Source organism: Bufo bufo, chromosome 2, assembly GCF_905171765.1.
Source record: "Bufo bufo chromosome 2, aBufBuf1.1, whole genome shotgun sequence".
In the NCBI taxonomy this organism is placed as follows: Eukaryota; Metazoa; Chordata; class Amphibia; order Anura; family Bufonidae; genus Bufo; species Bufo bufo.
The window spans coordinates 798640826-798651666 of NC_053390.1; positions in this window are offsets into that span (position 1 = coordinate 798640826).

Consider the following 10841-nt stretch of genomic DNA (forward strand, 5'->3'; position numbering starts at 1 on the left):
TGGATGGGAAAATTGGCCATAAAAATATGCAATATGTTTTGCACAGGATAGATAGCCCAATTTTCCTGGAGCCATATATAAGGATAACAGCTGCTTAGTGGGGTGAGGTGTCATTGATAAGTGAGTTGTGTGGCAGGTCCCTAATTCCTGTGACATCAACAATCATAAGAAGCCACTGAAGTTACAGCAAGGGTCAAGGAACGACTTTGTGCCCTTTAATTGTGAATGCTGTCAAACCAGAGATCTATCAGCCTTCACTGTAATCAAAAGCAGCATCTCCAAAGATTAAAAGAAAACGCTCTGTCCCATCCACAAGATATATTGATTTCTATGATCATAATGTCACAGTGAAATATAACAGGGTGAGGACATGCTTTTGTGTAGCATACCAAATTGTAGGAACGAGATGGCATCCCTCCATTTATCTTCTTAAAGCAGATGTTGTCTGGCGGCTGGAGCGATGACACATGGCGTGTATTGTCAAAATAATGACTGACTCCAGACGTGTTTAGGGCAGCCTGTTATACACTCTCACCCAAAATGACAAGATAAAACGTGACCTACCCTATAGTCTATACCTACAGTCACTATGGGCTCATGCACACAAACATTTTTTTTGCAGACCGTATGCTGAACGATTCACTTTAATGGATGCGCAAAAAAAAACAGAAGTTACTCAGTGTGCATTCCATTTCCGTATGTCCGTATTTCCGTTCCACAAAAAAACAGAACATGTCCTATTATTGTCCGCATTACGAACAAGGATAGTACTATTCGATTGGGGCCAGCTGTTCCGTTCCGCAAAATATGGAATGCACACGGACGTCATCCGTATTTTTGCAGATCTGTTTTTGCAGACAGCAAAATACATACGGTTGTGTGCATGAGCCCTAAAATGTAGACTTTCAGATCTAAATGGGGGATCTCGAACTTATATACAGTGCTTCCTCAATAGTAATTGTTTCCGGGACATCCATTGTATGTTAAAACCCTTACTCCCCCCCGGGCCGTGCAGTGATGGGAAGGGTGAACCTTACTTCCCTTCAGGGTACACCCTGGAATTGGGGCTCTCCTTTCTGATGGCGGTACGGGGTGCCCGTAAGAGCTGAAGATGGTATTGTGGTGCAGTGCGTTTGTGCAGGATATAATTAGGCCAAATTAACAGCAAATGGTCTTAACTGAAGAATTAAGTTCAAGCACATCGATTGCAGCTCTCAGCATGCATGGACTGGCAGTTACACAATGTGCGATTTTCATAGTTTTTGCAGGGTACACGGCTGCAACAGCAGTTAACAGGCGCGGATGTCTCTTTAAAGCAATTTTCCTGACATTCCATTTCTCTAGCTGACTTTAGTACCAGCATCCACAAATAGGAGCGCACACTTTTTACTATGCAACCACAGGGCAGTACTCATGGATGATATAAGTTCTGCACCTTTTTTTATAGGTTGTACTCACAGTTAAGGTTACTACAGGTTTCCTCAGTGGCAAGTAGTAGTGTGGGTATATCCAGATTCTGCCTTGTAGGTTTTTTCCATGCCCAGAAACCTTTTCTTAGACATCTTATCTCCAAAGGGCTTCCACTCGCACCTCTCTAAACACTGGTATGCTTTGTGAGCTGTCTCTGGCTCTTTCTTGCCTTGTTCTGGCTGGTACCTAATCCAGGGCTGGCTTTTCTCTCAGCTCTTACTGTTAGCATCTGCTCTCTCCAAGATCTAACGCTACACTTTTCTTTTCTCCTCCAGCACTTTTTTCCTCCAGTGCTTCAGGCATGTGAACAATAGCAGTTTTATTTCTCTCTGTCCATAAAAACGCAACATTTCAGCTCCCACCTGCAGCTTTTTCACAAATTTTATCACCAAAGTACATAGGAGTAATGAGGTAGATGAGACAAGTGATGTAAAACAGATGAGTATGAGTGAAGTTGGAAACAAACTGTTATAACAATAAATTGTTGGAGCAATTCTACATCAGGATTATAGATAAGAAGTGTGAAAGTTTTATTGTCCTCTAATTAATGTTCTGTCCATGAATGCGATGAGCCAAAGAGATCTGAGAGCCAAATTCCTTAAGAGATGTAGGCAGATGTAAATTCATGAGACACATTCATACCTGATCTGAGTGTATCAAAGGTTATCATGAACTTGTATTCCCAGATTCTCCTGTCCCTCTGTGATTTGAAATTCCCCTTTAAGATCAATATTTTCATATCTGTGATGTTGTGGTCACGGCTGCAAAAGTGTTTAAGTACAACCAAATCTTTCATTTCTTCTTTTATTTTGTGGCAATGAGAGTTCATTCTTGTTCAGAGTTTTTGGCCAGATTCACCGACAGACCTCCGGTAGGACATTTGGTACACACAGTCAGATAGACCACATTTGACATGGTGCAGGTGAACGTACCTTGGATTTCGTAATCCTGATCTGTATTGGGGACCTTCATCTTGTCAGTTGTTATTATGTACGGACAGGTCTTACATCTGGTCTGTTTGCGGGGGAATGTTCCTGTTGTTGTTGGAGAGGCCTTCTGACAATGATGTTTTTGAGATTAGGGGGCACAGGAGTGGGGGGTCCGGAAATATACATTTTAAACGCTCATCTTTTTTTTAGTATTGGATGTAGTCTCCAAGCAACCCTTCATATAATTTCCAGATTTGGGTTGTAGGTGACTACTAGAGATACCAAATTATTTTCTTGTTTTGTTTTGTATTTTAGGAGCTCACTCCTTGGTAATCTGGTGGCTCTGGCAATTTGATTTCCAACTCTAGTTAGATGGTATCCCGATTCAAAAATGTCTTTTTGAGGTTTACAAAGTGATCATCCCTGTCTACAGAGTTTGAAATATGCGATTGTATCTGATAGCTTCACTGTAGATGATGTAGTTTTTTATGTGCTTGGAAACTGTCCCATCTGAGGTATACTATGCAGCCAGTTGGTTTCTGGAAAATTGTTGTTTCTATTTTATTGTTCTATATTGTATGCCTAGGATATTTTGAAATAAAGCTTTCTAAAATTCTTCTTAATTTTTTATTTTATTTTTCATTTTGTTTTATACGAAGAAGCAATATTTACAGTATATTTGGATATAAAGGGGTTGACCAGGTTCAGAGCTGAACCGTGTATGGCAAGTTTTTTTTTTAGTAGATCTGGTGATGTACCAGGTCTCTGCTAGGGAGATGCTTCCGCCTAGCAGTGTTCCTGGTGACATCACTGGCATTAATTGGCGGGATTTAGCGCTGTCCAAGCCTGTAAAAAGCCTAAGGCAGCTCTAAAGCCCGCCCATTAGTGTCTGTGACGTCACCGAGAACACTGCTAGTTGGAAGCCTCTGCCTAGCAGCGTAAGTTTGTAAACAAAAGAGCCTTTGCCCTGCATGATACAGTGTAGGGCAATGGTGAACATCAGAGCATGAAATGAACAGAGAGGAAATTCAGAGCCTGTTACTAGAGAAACTCAAGGCTGCACAGAGACAGGGGTTAAAATTGAAAAAATATATATTTTTAACTCAAAGTGAGTAAAATGCAATATAAAAAATGCCCCCAAAGGTGTACATAGACTTTAAGTGTCAAATTAACGTGTTCTGCAACAGTGTATGCAATGCCTTCAACATCAAATTAACATTAACTACCTCTGTATATATAGCCAATGCAAATGTGGCAAGCTAAGATAAAAAATTTGTGTTTACAGAGGGTTAAATGTGTTGTTCCACCAAACACAGCCTATGGACAAGATTGGCACTGTTTTTTGGAATTTTATACAACCTCTAAAAACCATCCTCAGCCTGCCTTTGTCTTATGACTACATATACTTTTATATGTTAATCATTTTATCAAGAAATTTTTTTAAGTATAGAAGGAACATAAAGACCAGCCTCAGCCTTTAATCCAAATGAAAACACACAGCTAAAAGATAATATATGCAGGGAAAGTTCAAATAAAGCTAATTTGAAGCAGAGTTGTGCTTAGCAACATTCGCTTGTGGGGAATATATAATGAAAGTATCTGTGTAGTATGAATAATAGACACCAGGTAGATCACTAATGAAGAACTGAACATAATGTTATAAATATTAATGTAACAACTTGAACATAGAAACAGAATAAAACATGGATTTATTTTTCCATTGAACCTAGTGTATAATTATCCACCAGTAGAAGATGATGACCAGGCCTAGTCTTAACCATATTTTCTAATATTTTTGGAATTTGGTGTATTGATGTTTTTGATATTTGAACTTTCTTCTATAAACATTGCATACAGTAAAGACCAAAAGTTTGGACACACCTTCTCATTCAAAGAGTTTTCTTTATTTCCATGACTATGAAGGCATCAAAACTATGAATTAACACATGTGGAATTATATACATAACAAACAAGTGTGAAACAACTGAAAATATTTCATATTCTAGGTTCTTCAAAGTAGCCATCTTTTGCTTGGATTACTGCTTTGCACACTCTTGGCATTCTCTTGATGAGCTTCAAGAGGTAGTCCCCTGAAATGTTCTTCCAATAGTCTTGAAGGAGTTCCCAGAGATGCTTAGCACTTGTTGGCCCTTTTGCCTTTACTCTGCGGTCCAGCTCACCCCAAACCATCTCGATTGGGTTCAGGTCCGGTGACTGTGGAGTCCAGGTCATCTGGCGCAGCACCCCATCACTCTCCTTCATGGTCAAATAGCCCTTACTTTCAAAGTTTTCCCAATTTTTCGGCTGACTGACTGACCTTCATTTCTTAAAGTAATGATGGCCACTCGTTTTTTTTTACTTAGCTGCTTTTTTCTTGCCATAATACTAATTCTAACAGTCTATTCAGTAGGACTATCAGCTGTGTATCCACCTGACTTCTCATCAACGCAACTGATGGTCCCAACCCCATTTATAAGGCAAGAAATCCCACTTATTAAACCTGACAGGGCACACCTGTGAAGTGAAAACCATTTCAGGGGACTACCTCTTGAAGCTCATCAAGAGAATGCCAAGAGTGTGCAAAGCAGTAATCAAAGCAAAAGATGGCTACTTTGAAGAACCTAGAATATGACATATTTTCAGTTGTTTCACACTTGTTTGTTATGTATATAATTCCACATGTGTCAATTCATAGTTTTGATGCCTTCAGTGTGAATCTACAATTTTCATAGTCATGAAAATAAAGAAAACTCTTTGAATGAGAAGGTGTGTCCAAACTTTTGGTCTGTACTGTATGTAATGCATTTCCATAATAAGGAGACATCTCAGTGGTGCTGTGACTTAAGAACTTCTGAAGTACTTCCTAAAAGTACTACTTTGAACATTAATTGAGGTCTTTCAATGATATCTTGAAAAAATGCTGAACTGGGATCTTTAGATAGTGTGCTTAGAGGGGTTGTCCATCCATTTACAAGTGATGGCCGATCCTCTGGATCGGCCATCACTATCTAATTGGAGGGGATCTGACACCCCACACCTCCACTGTTCAGATATTTTACAGTAGCTCCGGCATGAAATGCGGCTAATTTATTAAGTGACAGATGCCTCTTAATAAATTACGTACATCTCTGCCCTGCCTTGCTCCAGAAACCAAATTCTTAAGCTATAACATTCACCAGTTTTTGGTGAAAGTTATAGTAAATACAGTGGGCTACATGAAGCCCCTACTAAGCCCATAAAAAATTATGTTGCACATATGGCGTGCACCATAATAAAAAAAAAATATTTTACCACAGTTATGGTGTAAAATCTTTAATACAGGTGCATCATCAAAAAGTTTATCAATAACTTCAGTAAATTAAATTCAAAAATACATTATATAGATTCATTACACATCGAGTGATCTATTTCAAGTGTTTATTTCTTTTAATGTTGGTGATTATGGCTTACAGCTAATGAAAACCCAAAAGTTAGTATCTCAGAAAATTATATTACATAAAAAAAATATTTTTAATATAGAAATGTTGGCCTACTGAAAAGTCTGTATAGTATACTTAATAATAAGCACTTAGTGGGCCGGGCTCTTTTTGCATGAACTACTGCATCAATGTGGCGTGACATGGAGGTGATCAGCGTGTAGCATTGTTGAGATGTTATCAAAGTCCAGGTTGCTTTGATTGTGGTCTTCAGCTTGTCTGCATTGTTGGATCTGGTGTCTCTCATGTTCTTCTTTACAATATCCCATAGATTATCTATGGGGTTTAGGTCAGGCGAGTTTGCTGGCCAATCAAGCACAGTGATATTGTAGTTATTAAACAAGGTAGTGGTACTTTTGGCAGTGTGGCCAAGTGCCAAGTCCTGCTGGAAAATGAAATCAGCATCACCATATAGCTTGTCAGCAAAAGAAAGCATGAAGTGCTCTAAAATTTCCTGGTAGGTGCACTGACTTTGGACCTTATATAACACAGTGGACCAACACCACCAGATGACATGGCTCCCCAAACCATCACTGAGTGTGGAAACTTTACACTGAACCTCAGGCAATTTGGATTGTGTGCCTCTCCACTCTTCCTCCAGATTCTGGGTCCTTGATTTCCAACTGAAATGTGTAATTTAATTTCAACTGAAAACAGAACTTTGGAACACTAAGCAACAGTCCAGTCCTTTTTTTCCTTAGCCCAGGTAAGATGCTCCTAACGTTGTCTCTGGGTCATGAGTTGCTTGACACAAGGAATGTGATAGCTGTAGCCCATGTCCTGGAAACATCAGTGTGTGATGGCTCTTGAAGCACTGACTCCTTGTGAATTTCCCCCAAATTCTTGAATAGTGTTTTCTTGATTATCCTTTAAAGGCTGTATTTATCCCTGTTGCTTGTGCACCTTTTTCTACCATGCTTTTTTCTTCCTTTCAACTTTCCATTAATATACTTGGAAATAGCATTCTCTGAACAGCCAACTTGTTTAGCAATTACCTTTTGTGGCTTACCCTACTTTTGGATGGTGTCAATGACTGTCTTCTGGACAACTGTCAAGACAGCAGTCTTCCCCGTGATTCTGTAGTCTACTGAACCAGAGTAAGGCGCCATTTAAAGGCTTCGGAAACCTTTGCAGGTGTTATGTGCTGATTACCTGATTAGAGTGTGACACCGTGAGTCTATAATATTGAACTTGTTCACAATATTCAAATTTTCTGAGATACTGACTTTTGTGTTTTCATTAGCTGTAAGCCATAATCATCATCTGCCCCAGATAAGGGACATTTTTTGGAAGCTTTCTAATATGAAAAAGCATAAAAATGTGACAGCGCAGTGTGCTTATAAATATGCTGTTTGTTAACACTGTCAACCATTCTTTTACCCATAGCTATATATGTCATTGTTACTGTGACATTATTTGTTATTGCTATCATTGCATTAAGAAGCTTAAAAGGGGGAAGGAGGAGAGAAAAAAACAAAAATTTGTTAAAAAAAAGAAAGTTTAAAAAAGAAAATATATTTCAGAGTGTCATACACCAATTTTTAAGCCAATTGGAGCATATTTGATTTGTGTAAAATGATTTGGACACAAATCAAATAAAAAAATGTATACAATCGGACATAAAACAAATTTAAACAAGTTCTTTTATCTCTACTGATATTTTACAGATATATTTGCGTTGACATGTTGCCACCTACTGACCAGACTGAATGATAATTATTGTTGTTGTGGACACAGAAAGCTTTTTGCTGCTCCTCAGGTACTGTCGTTTATTATTGATGTTGAACTTGTTGGTGGTCACTCTGGGCCAAGGAAATCGACAGCAAATACCTTGATATACTACAAGCCCTGTTCAAATTAAAGCCACTGTGCTGTGTTGCCTATGATCTGGGACTGTTTGCTGTGTGTGTGAAGGCCTTTGGTCACATTACTAGATAGATAGGTCCTTCAGTCAGAGAGGAACTGTTTTTGAAAAGAACCCTGATACTATTATGGCTGAAGTTTTGAAGGCAATAAAAATAATAAGAAAAATTTGCATCTCCGGAGATTATACTAAGTCATGGCTCTTTGACTGATTGTGCTTCTTAGGTTATAGCTTGGAGAAAATTGGGCAAATTATACTGAGGGAGTGCAGTGAACTCCAGAGGAGTCAGTGCAGAGGATGGGAGTAGTAGTGGATCTGATGAGATGTTGTGTCACAATGTAGTCCCTCAGGACGTTGCTCCCTTTACCGAGTGCAAAAGATAACTTGTAGTATATCCAGAAGTAGTTTTTACATAGTGCAATTTCTATCCCCAGATGTTGAGATACAGTAGCAAGCAAAGTGGCTATTACCAACACCTCTGGTGTGGTATCTTGCTGATGACTCTCCTTAAACTTCTGGCTAACAGCAATATGCTGTTAATTGTAAATATAAGTGTCCACTGTGTAATGCAGACTTTGGGTTGGTGTGCCCTGTATGTTATCTAGGTGATGGGTGTCTGAACCATAGTCCCTTGCCTGCAGCAGGGTCTGGAAAGCCATGGCTTTCTGGTCTCTCTGCTGACTATATCACTCTGTAGCTTCTAGGAAATCTGTATCTTGGAATTCTTGCATTCTTTCTGAAGTAGAGGTCTCATAGGAGAATTAGATATTTTGCCAGTCCCTAAGACTCTTGGAGGAGGAGAAGTTTGACATGCTTCCACAGTCCTCACTGACCTAGCTAGAACTCCCGCTCCTGGCAGGAAGCAGGACCAGCCCACTACTACCAAGAGGAGAGGAATGGAATGGTTAGTCCAATTTCTAATGCCAACATAAATGCCATGCAGGTGTACATACATAACATTAAAATTAGAGATGAGCAAATCTAAGTTGATGAAGTGGAATTCGATCCGAATTTCAGGAATTATTCGATTTGCACCGAATTCGAATTTACTCAAGGTAAAGAATCGTATTTTTTTCCTAAAATGGCTGCTGCACATGTGAGGACATGGAGCAAGGAACTCTGGGAAGGCGGGATCACCCATAATGCCATGCATGCAGCCAATCAGCAGCCAGCCCTGTGATGTCACAGCCCTATAAATAGCCTCATCAATCTTGGATTCTGCCATTTTCCAGTTTACTTAGTGCAGGGAGAGACGTCAGCAGGTGTTAGGGACAGTGCTAGGAAAGACTTCATTGTGCTTAAAAAATTATTAACAAGTGCAGGGAAAGATTATTAAAGGTGTAGGGAAAGGATAGGGAGGCATCATTCCACAGCATTTATGATGAACAGGGTTCAGTAGGGGAGGTTACATCCTGGGTAATAGGAACAATCTTATTACACCTTGCTGCACTGACTGGGGACCCAAATTGTCATTATTCAGCTCTGTCATTCCAGCAAACCGTTCTTGTTATTAGGGTGCAAGTTCTGTTTGATACAGCCATTAACAGGGTTTATTACAAGGAAATATTTCTATGTCCTATTTGCCCTTGTGCAGTGCAGTTATTTGTTCTAAAGCATTTTTTGGCTTGTATTAGTGGGGAGAAAAGGGCATATTTGCCGTTCAACTGTGCAGTTATATGTTCTAAAGCCCTTTTTGTCGTGCATTAGTGGCAAAAGTAAAATATATTTGCCATTCAGCGGTGCAGTTATGCACTGAACAAAAATATAAACACAACACTTTCAGTTTTGCTCCCATTTTGCATGAGCTGAACTCAAAGATCTGAAACATTTTCTACATACACAAAAGATCCATTATTCTCAAATATTGTTCACAAATCTGTCTAAATCTGTGTTAGTGAGCACTTCTCCTTTGCCGAGATAATCAATCCCACCAATATCTGGTGTGGCCACCATTTGCCTCACGCAGTGCAACACATCTCCGTTGCATAGAGTTGATCAGGTTGTTGATTGTGGTCTGTGAAATGTTGGTCCTCTCCTCTTCAATAGCTGTGTGAAGTTGAAGAATATTGGCAGGAACTGGAACATGCTGTTATATACACCGATCCAGAGCATCCAATGCTCAATGGGTGACATGTCCGGTGAGTATGCTGGCCATGCAAGAACTGGGATGTTTTTAACTTTCAGGAATTGTGTACAGATCCTTGCAATATGGGGCTGTGCATTATCATGCTGCAACATGAGGTGATGGTCATGGATGAATGGAAAAACAATGGACCTCAGGATCTCGTCACAATATCTCTGTGCATTCAAAATGCCATTAATAAAATGCACCTGTGTTCATTGTCCATAACATAAGCCTGCCCATACCATAACCCCACCACCACCATGGGCCACTCGATTCACAACATTGACGTCAGCAAACCGCTCACCCACACGACGCCACACACGCTGTCTGCCATCTGCCCTGAACAGTGAAAACCGGGATTCATCTGTGAACAGAATGCCTATCCAACGTGCCAGACACCATTGAAAGTGAGCATTTGCCCACTCAAGTCGTTAACGACGACGAACTGCAGTCAGGTCCAGACCCTGAGGAGGAGGACGACGAGTATGCAGATGATCTTCCCTGAGACAGTTTCTGACAGTTTGTGCAGAAATTTTTTGGGTTTTGCAAACCGATATCTGCTGCAGCTGTCCGGGTGGCTGGTCTCAGACAATCATGGAGGTGACCATGCTGGATGTGGAGGTCCTGGGCTGGTTACACGTGGTCTGCAGTTGTGAGGCCGGTTGGGTGTACTGCCAAATTCTCTAAAACATCTTTGGAGATGGCTTATGGTAGAGAAATTAACATTTATTGCATGGGCAACAGCTCTGGTAAACATTCCTGCATCCAGCATGCCAATTGCACGCTCCCTCAAACGTTGTGACATCTCTGGCATTGTGCTGTGTGATCAAACTGCACATTTCAGAGTGGCCTTTTATTGTGGGCAGTCTAAGGCACACCTGTGCAATATTCATGCTGTCTAATCAGCACCTTGATATGCCACACCTGTGAGGTGGGATGGATTATCTCGGAAAAGGAGAAGTGCTCACTAACACAGA